The sequence below is a fragment of the Panthera pardus genome, unplaced genomic scaffold (genome assembly GCF_024362965.1).
Source record: "Panthera pardus isolate Hobbes unplaced genomic scaffold, ASM2436296v1 HiC_scaffold_27, whole genome shotgun sequence".
In the NCBI taxonomy this organism is placed as follows: Eukaryota; Metazoa; Chordata; class Mammalia; order Carnivora; family Felidae; genus Panthera; species Panthera pardus.
In genome coordinates, this window is record NW_026526843.1 from 29,333,346 (window position 1) to 29,346,599 (window position 13,254).

The 13,254-nt window shown below is 45.5% G+C and overlaps 1 protein-coding gene across 1 annotated transcript in view; it reads left to right on the forward strand.

Annotated features, from left to right (window-relative positions):
- LOC109250745 (rhox homeobox family member 1-like) overlaps positions 1-13,254 on the forward strand; it is a 34,133-nt gene that overhangs the window by 4,706 nt on the left and 16,173 nt on the right. The gene's annotated exons all lie outside the window — the stretch shown is intronic.

Sequence of the window (13,254 nt, forward strand, 5' to 3'; positions counted from 1 at the left end):
CGGTGATGTGTGCACCTTTCATCAGCTAGAGTGGCGACCGCGCCCCTAACCACCCCTTCCGCCTTCATAAATGTTATAGGAGAGAACAGGGGGCTGAGGAAAGCGAGCAGGCTCTGGAGTTGGGTGGAGCACACGTGTCTGGTTTCCGGGCACAGCCGTGTTCTTCTGCTTTCATGGTATAGTCTCACCTCATGACACTGGCAAGCCTTCCTGTCTCTGTGCCTCCGTTTCCCCAACTGGAAATAGGGCAACTCTTCCTATTACTACCACTGTTTACTAAACTAGTGATGGTCAACTCACGGAATTCTTAAGAAGTCGGAATGAAGTATGGAAAAACAGTTTCCTTCTCTCTCTCCTTCTTCCTCTCCCTTCCTGTCTCCTTCCCTCCCTCCCTTCCCCTCCCCTACATCCCTTCCATTTTCCTTCTCTCCCTACCTTTCCTCCTCTCTCCTTCCTTCCTCCATCTTCTCCTCCCTCCTTCTGTCCATCCTTTCCTTTTATCAAAACTCCTCTCCTCCATTCATTCTTCTCTTCTTGCTGTGACAATTTCAAAGAAACTCAAGGGGTGCCTGGCTGGCTCAGTTGGTGGAGCATGCGACTCTTGATCTCGGGGTTGTGAGTTCGAGCTCCACATTGGGTGTAGAGATTACTTTAAAATTTTTTTATAAATCTTTTTTAAAAACATAGGGGCACCTGGATAGCTCAGTCGGTTAAGTGTCAGACTTCAACTTCAGCTCAGGTCATGATCTCCCGGTTCGTGGGTTTGAGACCCGCATCGGGCTCTGTGCTGACAGCTCAGAGCCTGGAGCCTGTTTCGGATTCTGTGTCTCCTTCTCTCTCTGCCCCTCCCCTGTGCGTGCTCTGTCTCAAATAAAATAAACATTTTTTAAAAATTAAAAAAAATCTTTAGGGACGCCTGGGTGGCTCAGTTGGTTAAGCGTCCAACTTCAGCTCAGGTCATGATCTTGTGGTCCGTGAGTTTGAGCCCCGCGTGGGGTCTGTGCTGACAGCTCAGAGCCTGGAGCCTGTTTTGGATTTTGTGTCTCCCTCTCTCTCTGCCCCTCCCCCGCTCATGCTCTGTTTCTCTCTGTCTCAAAAATAAATAAACATTAAAAATTTTTTTAAATAAAAATTTAAAAAATCTTCTAAAAAAATAAAAGAACCTCAAGACAATATGTGTTTTCATCTCTACATCTTTATTTGTATGGACTTTCCAAAAAAAACCAGAAATTTCGGCTACATAAGCACAGTGACAACAATAATCTCTTGGAATCATCGCCCAGTCGCCTACATTTAGATTTCCCTGATTACCTCAATAATTTTAGAACTTACACTTTGTTGCATCTGCAATGATGAAATAGAGACCTCAATGGAGTTATTTGCATATAGAATTCCAGCCTTAGAGAGAGGAGGAGGTGGGGTGCCTGGCTGACTCAGTGGGAAGAGCGTGTGACTCTTGATCTCCGGGTCATGAGTTTGAGCCCCACATTGGGTATAGAGAGTACTAAAAAAAATAATAATAAACTTAAAAAAAAAAGAATTAAGAGGAGGAAGTTATAGACAGACCCGGGGTACCTGGGTGACTGAGTCGGTTCAGCCTTTGGCTCTTGATTTCAGCTCAGGTCAGGATCTCATGGTTTGTGAGTTGGAGTCCCGCATTCGCATTTGAGTCTCTGCTGTCAGCACAGAGCCGGCTTGGGATCCTCTGTCTCCCTCTCTCTCTGCCCCTCCCCCACTTATTCTCTCTCAAAAATAAAGATTTTTTTTTTTTAAAAGCTAAGCAGATTTTGTGTTCACTGCCCTATCTTGGGACACCACGGACTCTTCAGGTTTGTTCCAGGAAGCTGTATCATTTGCACATTAAATGCCAGTCTAGAGCCTGGTACACCGTGTCCCTCTGCTGTAATCTGGTGTGAAGGGTAAAATTCCATGAGTTTTCTTTCAATTGTGTCTGATATATTAGACCATTATGACCCAGAAACTTGTAGAATCACCACTGTTCATGGCTCCATGTGGTGAAATAAACAAATGCATGTGTGTGTGTGTGTGTGTGTGTGTGTGTGTGTGTGTGTATAATGGTATATCATTTGGCCTTTAAAAATCAGGGAATGTCATTTACAAGACATTGGATGAACCTGGAGGACGTTATGCTAAATGAAATAAGTCAGGAGGCACCTGGGTGGCTCTGTCAGTTAAGCATCTGACTTCGGCTCAGGTCACGATCTCATGGTTCTCAAGTACCAGCCCCACATGAGACAAAGGTGCTGTCATCATGGAGCCCACATAGGATCCTCTGTTTCCATTGCTCTCTGCCCCTTCCCTGCTGGTTCTCTTTCTCTATCCCAAAATAAATAAATAAATTTTAAAAAGAAAGAAAGAAAGAAAGAAGCCAGACACAGAAAGATAAATACTGCATGATCTTGGGGCGCCTAGGTGGCTCGTCGGTTGGGCGTCCGACTTCGGCTCAGGTCATGATCTCACGGTCCGTGAGTTCAAGCCCTGCGTCGGGCTCTGTGCTGACAGCTCAGAGCCTGGAGCCTGTTTCAGATTCTGTGTCTCCCTCTCTCTGCTCCTCCCCTGTTCATGCTCTGTCTCTCTCTGTCTCAAAAATAAATAAACGTTAAAAAAAAAAATACTGCATGATCTCACTTATATGTGGAATCTAAAAGAATTCACCTCATACAGAGATTAGAATGGTGGTTTTCAGAAGCCGAGGTTTGGGAAAATGGGGAGATGTTGGACAAAGGGTGCAAAATTTTAATTATGCAAGATTAATAAGTTCTAGAGACCGTATGTACAGCATGGTGAGTACATTAACAATACCATATTGATACTTGAAATTTGGTAAGAGGATAGACTGTTTTTTTTAAGATATAAATGTCAGGAGCACCTGGGTGGCTCAGTCAGCTAAGCGTCTGACTCTGGATTTCAGCTCAGGCCATCATCTCCCGGTTCCTGAGTTTGAGCCCCAAGTCGGGCTCTGTGCTGACGGTACAGAGCCTGATTGGGATTCTCTCTCTATCTCCTTCTCTCTCTGCCCCTTCCCTGCTCATGTTCTCTCTCTGTCTCTCAAAATAAATAAATAAAATTTTTTTTACAAAAAGATGTAGGGGGGCCTGGGTGGTTCAGTCAGTTAAGACTCCGGCTTTGGCTCAGGTTGTGATCTTGAAGTTCATGGGTTTGAGCCCTGCTTTGGGCTCTGTGCTGACAGTTCAGAACCTGGAGCCGGCTTTTGATTCCGTGTCTCCTTCCCTCTCTGCCCCTCCCCTGCTCACGCTCCGTGTGTGTGTCTCTCTCTGTCTCTCTCAAAAATAAATAAACATTAGGGGCGCCTGGGTGGCTCAGTCGGTTAAGCGTCCGACTTCAGCTCAGGTCATGATCTCGCAGTCTGTGAGTTCAAGCCCCGCGTCGGGCTCTGTGCTGACAGCTCAGAGCCTGGAGCCTGCTTCAGATTCTGTGTCTCCCTCTCTTTCTGCCCCTCTCCTGCTCCTGCTCTGTCTCTCTCTGTCTCAAAAATAAATAAAAACATTTAAAAAAATAAACATTAAATTTTTTTTAAATACATAAATATAAATGTCAAATCCCTTTTTTTAATTTATTTATTTATTTATTTATTTATTTTAACATTTATTTATTTTGAGACAGAGGGAGACAGAGCATGAGCAGGGGAGGGGCAGAAAGAGAGGGAGACACAGAATCCGAAACAGGCTCCAGGCTCTGAGCTGTCAGCCCAGAGCCCGACACGGGGCTCGAACTCACGGACCGCGAGATCATGACCTGAGCCGAAGTCGGATGCCCAACCGACTGAGCCACCCAGGCGCCCCAAATCCCCTTTTTTTTTTAATGTTTATTTATTTTTGAGAGAGAGAGAGTTGGGGAGGGGCAGACAGAGAGTGGGACAAAGGATCCCAAGCAGGCTCTGCATGGACAGCAGAAAGCCTGACGCAGGGTTCAAACCCACGAACTGAGCCAAAATCAAGAGTCTGACGCTTAAGTGCCTGAGCCACCCAGGCACCCCAAGAAGGCAGATCTTAAGTGTTCTTTCCAGAAATAGAAGGCAACTACGTGAGGTAACGGATATGTTAATTATCTTGGTTTTGGCAATCATTTCACAATGTATACATACATATATCAGAATATCAAATTGTGAAAGAAAAAAAAGAATATCAAGCTGTACTTCTTAAATATATGGAATTTTTATTTGTCCATTATACCTCAATAAAGCTGAAAAAAATTCAGGTAGAATAAAACAGACACAGAAATAGAGGAGCGGGAAGAAGAAACTGGTAAAGAACACCAGGTAAGGACATTTAAAATAACGGCATCTGCAACGACAATCATGGGCATAATAACTAACCGTTATATAGGAATAATAGCTAAGTATTACAGAGCACTTAGAACGGTCTTCTTGCTTTCCTCTCCCACTTGTAACCCTTTTTCTCCACCCTCCCCAGCTCCCAACAAAGAATTTGCACTTACAGATCTGTTATTATCTCAAACTAAAGCCGTTTGTTCATCATCCCCCAGGCAGCTCTGAGTGCCTACTGAGTGTCAGGCCCTTGGAATTCTGTGATGAATTCCAGAGTACTCCTGGATGTACTGATGTACGCCTAGACTACACTCCCCATGATGAGCACTGGGTAATGTATAGAACTGTTGACTCGCTATATTGTATACCCGAAACTAACATAGCACTGTATGTTAACTATACTGGAATTAGAAGTTAACACTTAAAAAAATGGGGCTCCTTCCTTCCATGCAGGAATCTAGCGGGGGGAATAAAACGGTGTCAAAAGGAAACGTAAAACAAGTAAGTTCCTGCCCTGAAGGCGATCTGCACGGGGCCTCTCATCACCTCACTGATCATCAGGGCTGCTTCGCCTGACCTGGCTGGAAAAGTATTAACTAAAGTAAAATAAAATTAAAGTAAACGAGTAAATTCCAGTAGGTAGGAGCCGCTGGCTTTGTCGGCCCCAAGTCGGGAGGTGGAAAGGTGAGCGGGAGGCCAGGGCACCATATGAAGGGACTCGAGTAAGTGTGAGAATGTAAGGGAGTAGGATTTATAAGGGCTCGACTGGAAGGATTGAAGACAAGGATGAAAATGGGTGCAAGGAAGACAGAAAACGCTTCAATGGGATCGCTCCAGAGCGGGATGAACGATGAAGGGGACGCTAAAGTCAGGTGGGCTCCTCAAGGCAAAGGTGCGTCCGTCTCACTCACCTCCTCCCTCTCCTTGTCCCCAGGGGCCAGGCCATGGCTTGTTGCTCCCGCTCCGGTTGGGGGGCAGGGCGGGTGCGGGGAGCAGACGCGACAGAAGAGAAGGGGATGCCCCGTGGCACAGAGGGCATGTGCGGATCAGGAGAGGGATGGGTATGACTGGTTTCAGGAGCCTTGGTCAAGGCCGCCACGCTAATGGCTCAGACCATTCCAGTGACTGGATGGAGAGCAAGGGTGAGAGTGAGAGCGGCTGCCCCGAGGGGAGCGGACGGATTTGGGGGGCTCCAGACTCTTTGACCAACTGTGACACTGCCCCCCTACCCCCAGAGCCCCAGGCCTCCCGCTCTTGGGGGCGCAAACCCGCCACTGGAGCCACTGGAGTCACTGTCGCCACGAGTGGTGCCTTGGCTTCTGGAACGCGATGCCACACACCTGCCCAAATCGGAGACTTGGAACCAGTTCCAGGGAAGTCGACAAAGCCCCTCCCGCGCCTAGAGTGGGGTCCTGCCCACGACGGAACGGGCTGTGGGCATCCAAGGAAATGAACTTCGGAAGTACCCAGTTCCCTGCATCCTTCCGGTTCCTCGGAGATTGGAGTCTAAGCTGAATAAGAGACCGTGTCCTTTCTCAGCCCGGTGCCTGAAACGACTGAAGGGAGAGGCGATGGGCCAGAAGACATTTCACAGAGAGCCGGGTTTGACAGTACAGTCCATTCGGCTTGCATTAGGGTGTGTGTGTGTGTTGTGTGTGTGTGTGTATCACATATTACATGATACAGGCTGTGTACTGTGTCCTATATCTCTAGGTATATATGTGTATATATAATACATGTGCAATACTATAGAAATGGCTCAAGTCAAAGCACATATACATTTAAAAAAATTTTTTTTCTTTTAACATTTATTCATTTTTGAGAGACAGAGAGTGACAGAGCATGAGTAGGGGAGGATGCAGAGAGAGAGGGAGACACAGAATCCAAAGAAGGCTCCAGGCTCTGAGCTGTCAGCACAGAGCCTGACACGGGGCTCGAACACACGGACCTCGATATCATGACCTGAGCTGAAGTCAGATGCTTAACCGACTGAGCCACCCAGGTGCCCCCACATATATATATTTAAAATGTTACTTATTTATTTTGAGAGAGAGAGAGAGGGTAGAGAGAGAGAGAGAGAGAGAGAACAAGCGGGGAGGGGCAGCGAAAGAGGGAGAGAATCCCAAGCAGGCTCCACTGTCAGCACGAGCCTAACACAGTACCCAATCTCACCACCCGTGACATCGTGACCTGAGCCGAAATCAACAGTCCTATGCTTAACCAACTGAGCCACCCAGGCGCCCCTCAAAGCACATATTTTTTAATCTCTCCTGAATTAAAAGAAAAATGTGAATGGAATGGGAAAAAAAGTACAAAGTATTGAAAGTATTTTCTATAGAAATGGCAATATGTTTATATTGCTGCTGCATTATTCAGTATAAAAAATACAGGAGGCTGAATCACGTTTTAATTACAGACAAATAACACTATTTTTTCAATGAGAATGTCCCATGCAATATTCGGGACATATTTATACTAACACATTATTTGTTGTTTATTCGAAATTCAAATATAAATGAAAGTTCTGCACTTTATCTGCCAGGGCAAATTTATTTTCCAGTCTTGAAAATGAACAAGATTAAAATATTGATGCATTTAAAATGTTTTGAATTTCTGTTCTTTTGCTCTTTTATATAATATTTTATTTTAGTCATAGGCATGATTGGCATTATGAAAATTCAAGGAATTCGTAGAAGTCCAAAGCCGAAAGAACAAATCTACTCACATTTCATGAAGAAGAAATAATCAGAGTTGGTATTGGGATATTCAATATTGCTTGATATTCTTACAGACATCCCTACACACACAAGGATGAAGAAGAAAGGGTGAATGGATGTGTGTATGCAGAGTGAATCTAATAAGACTGGAATCATACTACATATGTGGTAAACAAGATGAAAAATCTTAAATTTAAATTTTACTTCATTTAATAGAAGAAAAAGAAACACAGGAGATTGAAGGAACTGCTGAACCTCAGGAGATTGTTTTTGACCACAAGACATATAAGTTTCATGAAATCCCATTTTTCTTCTCCAGGGTACTCTGAACTTCCCAGCCTGTTGCCTTGTCTCTGAGGCACAGTATTTCCTGAGACTCTCCCAAAGACGCCCACTTATCATTAGGAACAGCTACAAAATGTTCCTGCGAGTATGATCAGGTCAAGGGGGGTCTGATTTATTACCGTAGGGCCTCCGGCCCTGGACACTCAGATGTCTTGGTCCTCGGTGGTCAGAAATTTGAGATCAGAACTAGGTAAGCAGAGTGAAGGACCAAGCGAGAGAAACTCACAGTCACGGACAGAGAAGGAGAGAACAAAGCACGTGTGGGAGCAGGACTTGTAAACAGAAGAGGGTAGAACAATGGCATCCTGGGATTGTTAGCTTTAGGGGTGCTTTCGATTACATTCTTCTGCCCCAGAGAATGAAAATTGTTGAATGTCAGCTTCTCAGGCAAAGGTTGCACATTGGCAGCTGCAGCCTGAAACTAATCTATTCTGCAGGCTTGTTTTAGATGGCCAGCACACTTCTTGATACATATTTCAGTTAGTTGCCAACATTGAAAAAAAAATGTTTAACATTTATTCATTTTTGAGAGACAGAGTGTGAGTGGGGAGGGGCAGAAAGAGAGGGAGACGCAGACTCCAAAGCAGGCTCTGGGCTCTGAGCTGTCAGCATAGAGCCCGACGCGGGGCTCGAACTCACGAACTGCAAGATCATGACCCCAGCTAAAGTCAGACGCCCAACTGACTGAGCCACCCAGACGCCCCAGTTAGTTGCCAACATTTAAAGAATGGAAAGTTTCATATAAACATTTGGATTTGGGGCCAGTCTTGAAAAGAAAAAAACTGGAAAATCTAGTAGTCTTGGCCCAACATTCCCCCCAGTACACTCAGCTGGAGCTGAGAACTGGCCATCCCCTTTGAAAAAGATCTATTTTTTCTCAGTTCACCAGTCTCCACTCTCCTTGCTGGTCTCCTGTCACCTGTGTCTGTCAGCATTTGAGTTTATAACCCTGATCATTTAAAAGCATGTTTTTTAGGGGCGCCTGGCTGGTTCAGTTGGAAGAGCATGTGACTTTAAAAAAAAAATTTCTTAATGTTTATTTATTTTTGAAGGAGTGGGGGAGGGGCAGAGAGAGAGGGAGGCACAGAATCCGAAACAGGCTCCAGGCTCCGAGCTGTCAGCACAGAGCCCGAGGCGGGGCTCGAACTCACAAGCTGTGAGATCATGACCTGAGCTGAAGTCGGGCACTCAACTGACTGAGCCACCGAGGCGCCCCTAGAGCATGTGACTTTTTGATCTTGGGGTCACAAGTTCAAGCCCCACGTTGAGCGCAGAGATTACTTAAGTAAATAAAACTTAAAAAAAAAACCCATAAAAACATGTTTTTTATTATGTGAAATGTCAAGCGTACACAAAAGCAGAGAGAATCACAAGACATACCTTATGGACTAATCTCAGTCTCAACTTATTCACAGCCTGCCTTGTTTCATCAATACCCTAACCAGTTCAACATAATTATTTTGCTGCAAATAGAGACACCACATCGTCGCATTCGTAGATATTTCAGTGTCTCTGAAAGAATGAGAATGTGTAATTTCTTTTCTATAATTTTTAATTTTTTAATGTTTACTTATTTTGAGAGAGAGAGTACGCGAGTGTGCGTGTGCATACACACGTGCAGGGGAGAAGCGGAGGGAGAGGGAGAGGGAGAGGGAATCCCCAGTGGGGTCTTACAGCACGGAGCCCTATCTCCTGACAGTGAGATCATGACCTGAGCCGAAAATCAGGAGTCAGATGCTCAACGAACTGAGCCCCCCAGGCGCCCAGAGATTGTGTCATTTCTAATCATGCCTTTTTCCATCATGCCACCTACACCGCGGGTTATGCTGTGGTAATAGGACGTGTTATGAAATAAAAGCAGTGGGCATTTCTGAGGGCTTCTTCTGTGGCCAGACATTGTGCCAGGTACTTACATATGTTATGTCCTCTCACCAATTCTATGGCAGGGACGTTGCTATCCCCCATCTTATAGAGGGTCTCCGCACAGAAGTCCACCCTAATTTATATATACATGCATATGCACATGCAAATACATGGTTTGGAGGCACCTGGGTGGCTCAGTCGGTTAAGCGTCTGACTCTTGATCTCAGCTCAGGTCTTGATCTCAGGGTCGTGAGTTCAAGTCCCGCGTTGGGCTGCACGCTGGGTGTGAAGCCTACTAAAAAAAAAAAAAAAAAAGGAGAAAATATGTATTTATATATAATATTTATATACCATTGATATATTATCCTTATTCATTAATATATTATCCTTATCGATAATAAACATAAGTAAATTAAATTAAATTTACACATTAAATATTACATATAAATATAAATACTAAAGTAAATAAACATTAAAGTAGATATAAATATAATAAATGTAGGTTGCATGCCCTTCTAACTGAGCCAACCAGGTGACCCTCATTATTATTTTTTTTACTTTAAAGAAATCATATTCCTTCTGGTAATGGGAAAGTCCCATAAACCGGGGATTATATATCCCATTTTCCACTCACAAAGACCCAAGGTTCGAAACTTACTTTCCAGGCGCGCCTGGCTGGGTCAGCCCATGAAGCATGCGACTCTTGATCTCGGGTTTGTGGGTTTGAGCCCCACACTGGGTGTAGAGATTACTGAAAAATAAACTCCTTTTCAAAAGCAAACAAAAAACCTACTTTCCAAACATGGCTAATTATTTCTCACCACATACTTTTTTTCAGATATATTAGCCTGGGTGCTGGCTTTAGTCACGTGCATATGCATCTTGCAAGCTCCCTTCTGAGGTGAGCGAATCACAAACGTTCAGTATCAGGAGTTGTAGAGGAAATGAAATACATCACATTCAGTTCATGCATGCTTTTAAATACCTACTGCTGGGGCGCCTGGGTGGCTCAGTTGGTTAAGCCTCCGACTCTTGGTTTTGGCTCAGGTCGTGATTTCACGGTTCGTGGGTTCGAGCCCCGAATCCGGCTCCTCACTGACAGTGGGGAACCTGCTTGGGATTCTCTCTCTGCCCCTCCCCCCATGCTTGCTCACTCTCTCTCTCAAAATTAATAAATAAACTTAAAACGAAATTTAAAAAAAAGAAAGAATTAAAATCCTTGTTAAAACTACATACCTACCTACCCACATACATACACACACGCCTATCCAGGGGTGCCTGGTTGGCTCAGTCAGTAAAGCATGCGACTCTTTTTTTTTTAATTTTTTGTTAATGTTTTTATTTATTTTTGAAGGAGCAAGAGAGACAGAGCATGAGTGGGGGAGGAACAGAGAGAGAGGGAGACACAGAATTCGAAGCAGGCTCCAGGCTCTGAGCTGTCAGCACAGAGACCTATGCGGGGCTCGAACCCATGAACCGTGAGATCATGACCCGAGCTGAAGTCGGACGCCTAACCGACTGAGCCACCCAGGCGCCCCAAGCATGTGACTCTTGATCCAGGATTCATGAGCTTAAGCCCCAAGTTGGGAGTAGAGTTTACTTACATACATACATACATACCTATTCCACAACACCTCTCCCCCAGTACATTGTTCTGTAATATTCAGATTGAGGCCTTGCTTTAGGGATGTTTTTTTCCTCCACACTAAATTTAAAGGGCATCAAAAACTCCAGATTCCTGATAAATGATACCTGTTGCACAATTAAAAAAAAATAATTAATTATTACTATGAACAAAGTGTCACAATTTTAAAGAAAGGCAGAATCTGACCCTTCGCTTACACAGCTGGCCACCCCTTACTCTCCTCACCCTGATTTCACTCAAAGACTGTTTACAAAAACCTAGCTAGCATCGTGCTAACATTTCCCTGCTTGATTCATTTTATTTTTTTAAAGAGAGAAAGAGAGCGTGAGTGGGAGAGAGGGGCAGAGGGAGAGAGAGAGAGAGAGAGAAAGAATCTTGAGCAGGCTCCACGGTCACTGCAGAGCCCCACGTGGGGCTTGATCGCACGACCCTGGGATCATAACCTGAGCCAAAAGCGAGAATTGGATGCTCAACTGACTGAGCCACCCAGGTACCACCCACACTGCTTGATTCATTTTAATGCTGCATGAAAATATTTACCTTGGTGCCCAGGAAGCATTGCCTCCACCCTGGTGCCTGAGGTCAGGAGAGCCCTAGTGGCCTTGGCCCCCCCAACCTTTGGCTCAGGAAGGGCGAAAATGAGGCTCCCTGAGAGAGAATGAGGGTGGATCCAGCCAGTGCTCCCGGGAAAGCAGATGCTGCCTGTGCGTGCCGGTTACCGTGGCAACATGTGCAAGCGGGGAATTCATTGTAAAACGCCCTCCTGCTCCTGCAGCCGCAACGGGCTCAAAGTGGCGTGGGAGTGGGGCTGCTGCCCATCCCCAGGCTGCCTGAGCTTCAGCCCAGCACCCTCCGGGTCCTTTTTGTCCATGGGGCCAGGAGCTCCTGCACGGCCGTGGCCTTTTGCCGGCGCTGCTGCTCTTTCCTTAGGTTCACAGTGTATTTCCTCCTCATCTTCTGATGCAATTGCCAGGATCACAGGAGGGTTTGCATCTGGAGAGGAGGAAAGGCAAAGAGAGAGATCGTGACATTGAATGCCCGGCCTCAAGGGCAGGAGGAGGCCCAGGGCCCCAAACTAAGAGCAGCAGATACAGCTCAGTCCATCCTGCTGTCCCAGAGAAAGTTCGTTTCATAGAGTTTGCTGAAGCACCTGTCACCGTCCAGGCACTGACCGTGCCGCCCTTCCTGGTCCTCCCTGACTCCTAAACGACCAGTTTCATCACTGCTGCGTCTGGGTGAAGGCTCCTTGTCCTCAGTGCTGTCGATGTAGCTGTGCTTCTCTGCAGACTGTGCTGGGGTCCCCGGGGATCTATGATCTGGTGGAGGTATAACTAGCAGTCGAGTAGGGTCCTCTTGGAGTATCTGGCCTCAGTGACGGTGTGTCGGCTTCAGGTTCAAAGCCCTTGGACTAACACGTAAGACGTTGACTATTGGCTTTCTCACCACCAGTTGTGGCAGATGGGACCCTGCTGGTGCACAAATGTCCAGGTGTGGCCACAAAATTATGTAAAATATTTACAAATATAAATTTCGCACAGTATTTGAGTGGCGAAGAATATATTTGCCATTGGAAGTGTGTGTACTGAGGCGCCTGGGGGGCTCGGTTGGTTACACATCAAGCTCTTGATATCGGCTCAGGTCATGATCCCGTGGTTCGTGGGTTCGAGCCCCAAGTCGGGCTCTGGGCTGACAGCGAGCAGCCTGCTTTGGATTCTCTCCCTCCCTCTCTCTCTGCCGCTCCCCCACTCATGAGCACTTTCTCTCTCTCTTTCCCGAAACGAATAAATAAATGTTAAAAAAAAAAAAAAAGAATTGTGTGCACTAATACGATATATCGTAAAAGGAATGGCTTTTGGGGCGCCCGGATGGCTCGAATTTGTATTTGTAATGATGCTGAAGTCAAAGCCCTCCATGCTACCTAGAGCTCTGGGAGTAGGTAGAATCAGGGGGCTGGGTTGGTCTGGCTCTCCGGGTGGTCATATGCACTCTGCAAGACACGCACTGTGCCACTTGAGAAGGCTTAAGTGCCCCAGAGTCTTAGTAATGAATTCACGTCAGAGTACAATTGCAGATTCCTGCCCGGTGCCTAATGCCTCCAAAAACACTTACACTGCATGGGGTCCTTCCCAGTGAGTGTTATAGTGAAGAAAAATGAGTTACTATTTGGAAAGTATTTGCAGTAATGTCTTGTACATAGTATGCACAAATGTTAAAGAAATGTATGTGAAATGAACATTTGGGCCCAGAGCATGTTCAAAGATTTATCACTCTGGAAGAAAGGCATTTTAAACTCTTTTTTTTATATTTCTTTTTTTATTATTATTTAAAAGGTTGGTTTATTTTGAGAGAGAGAGCAAGCACGACCTGGGGAGGGA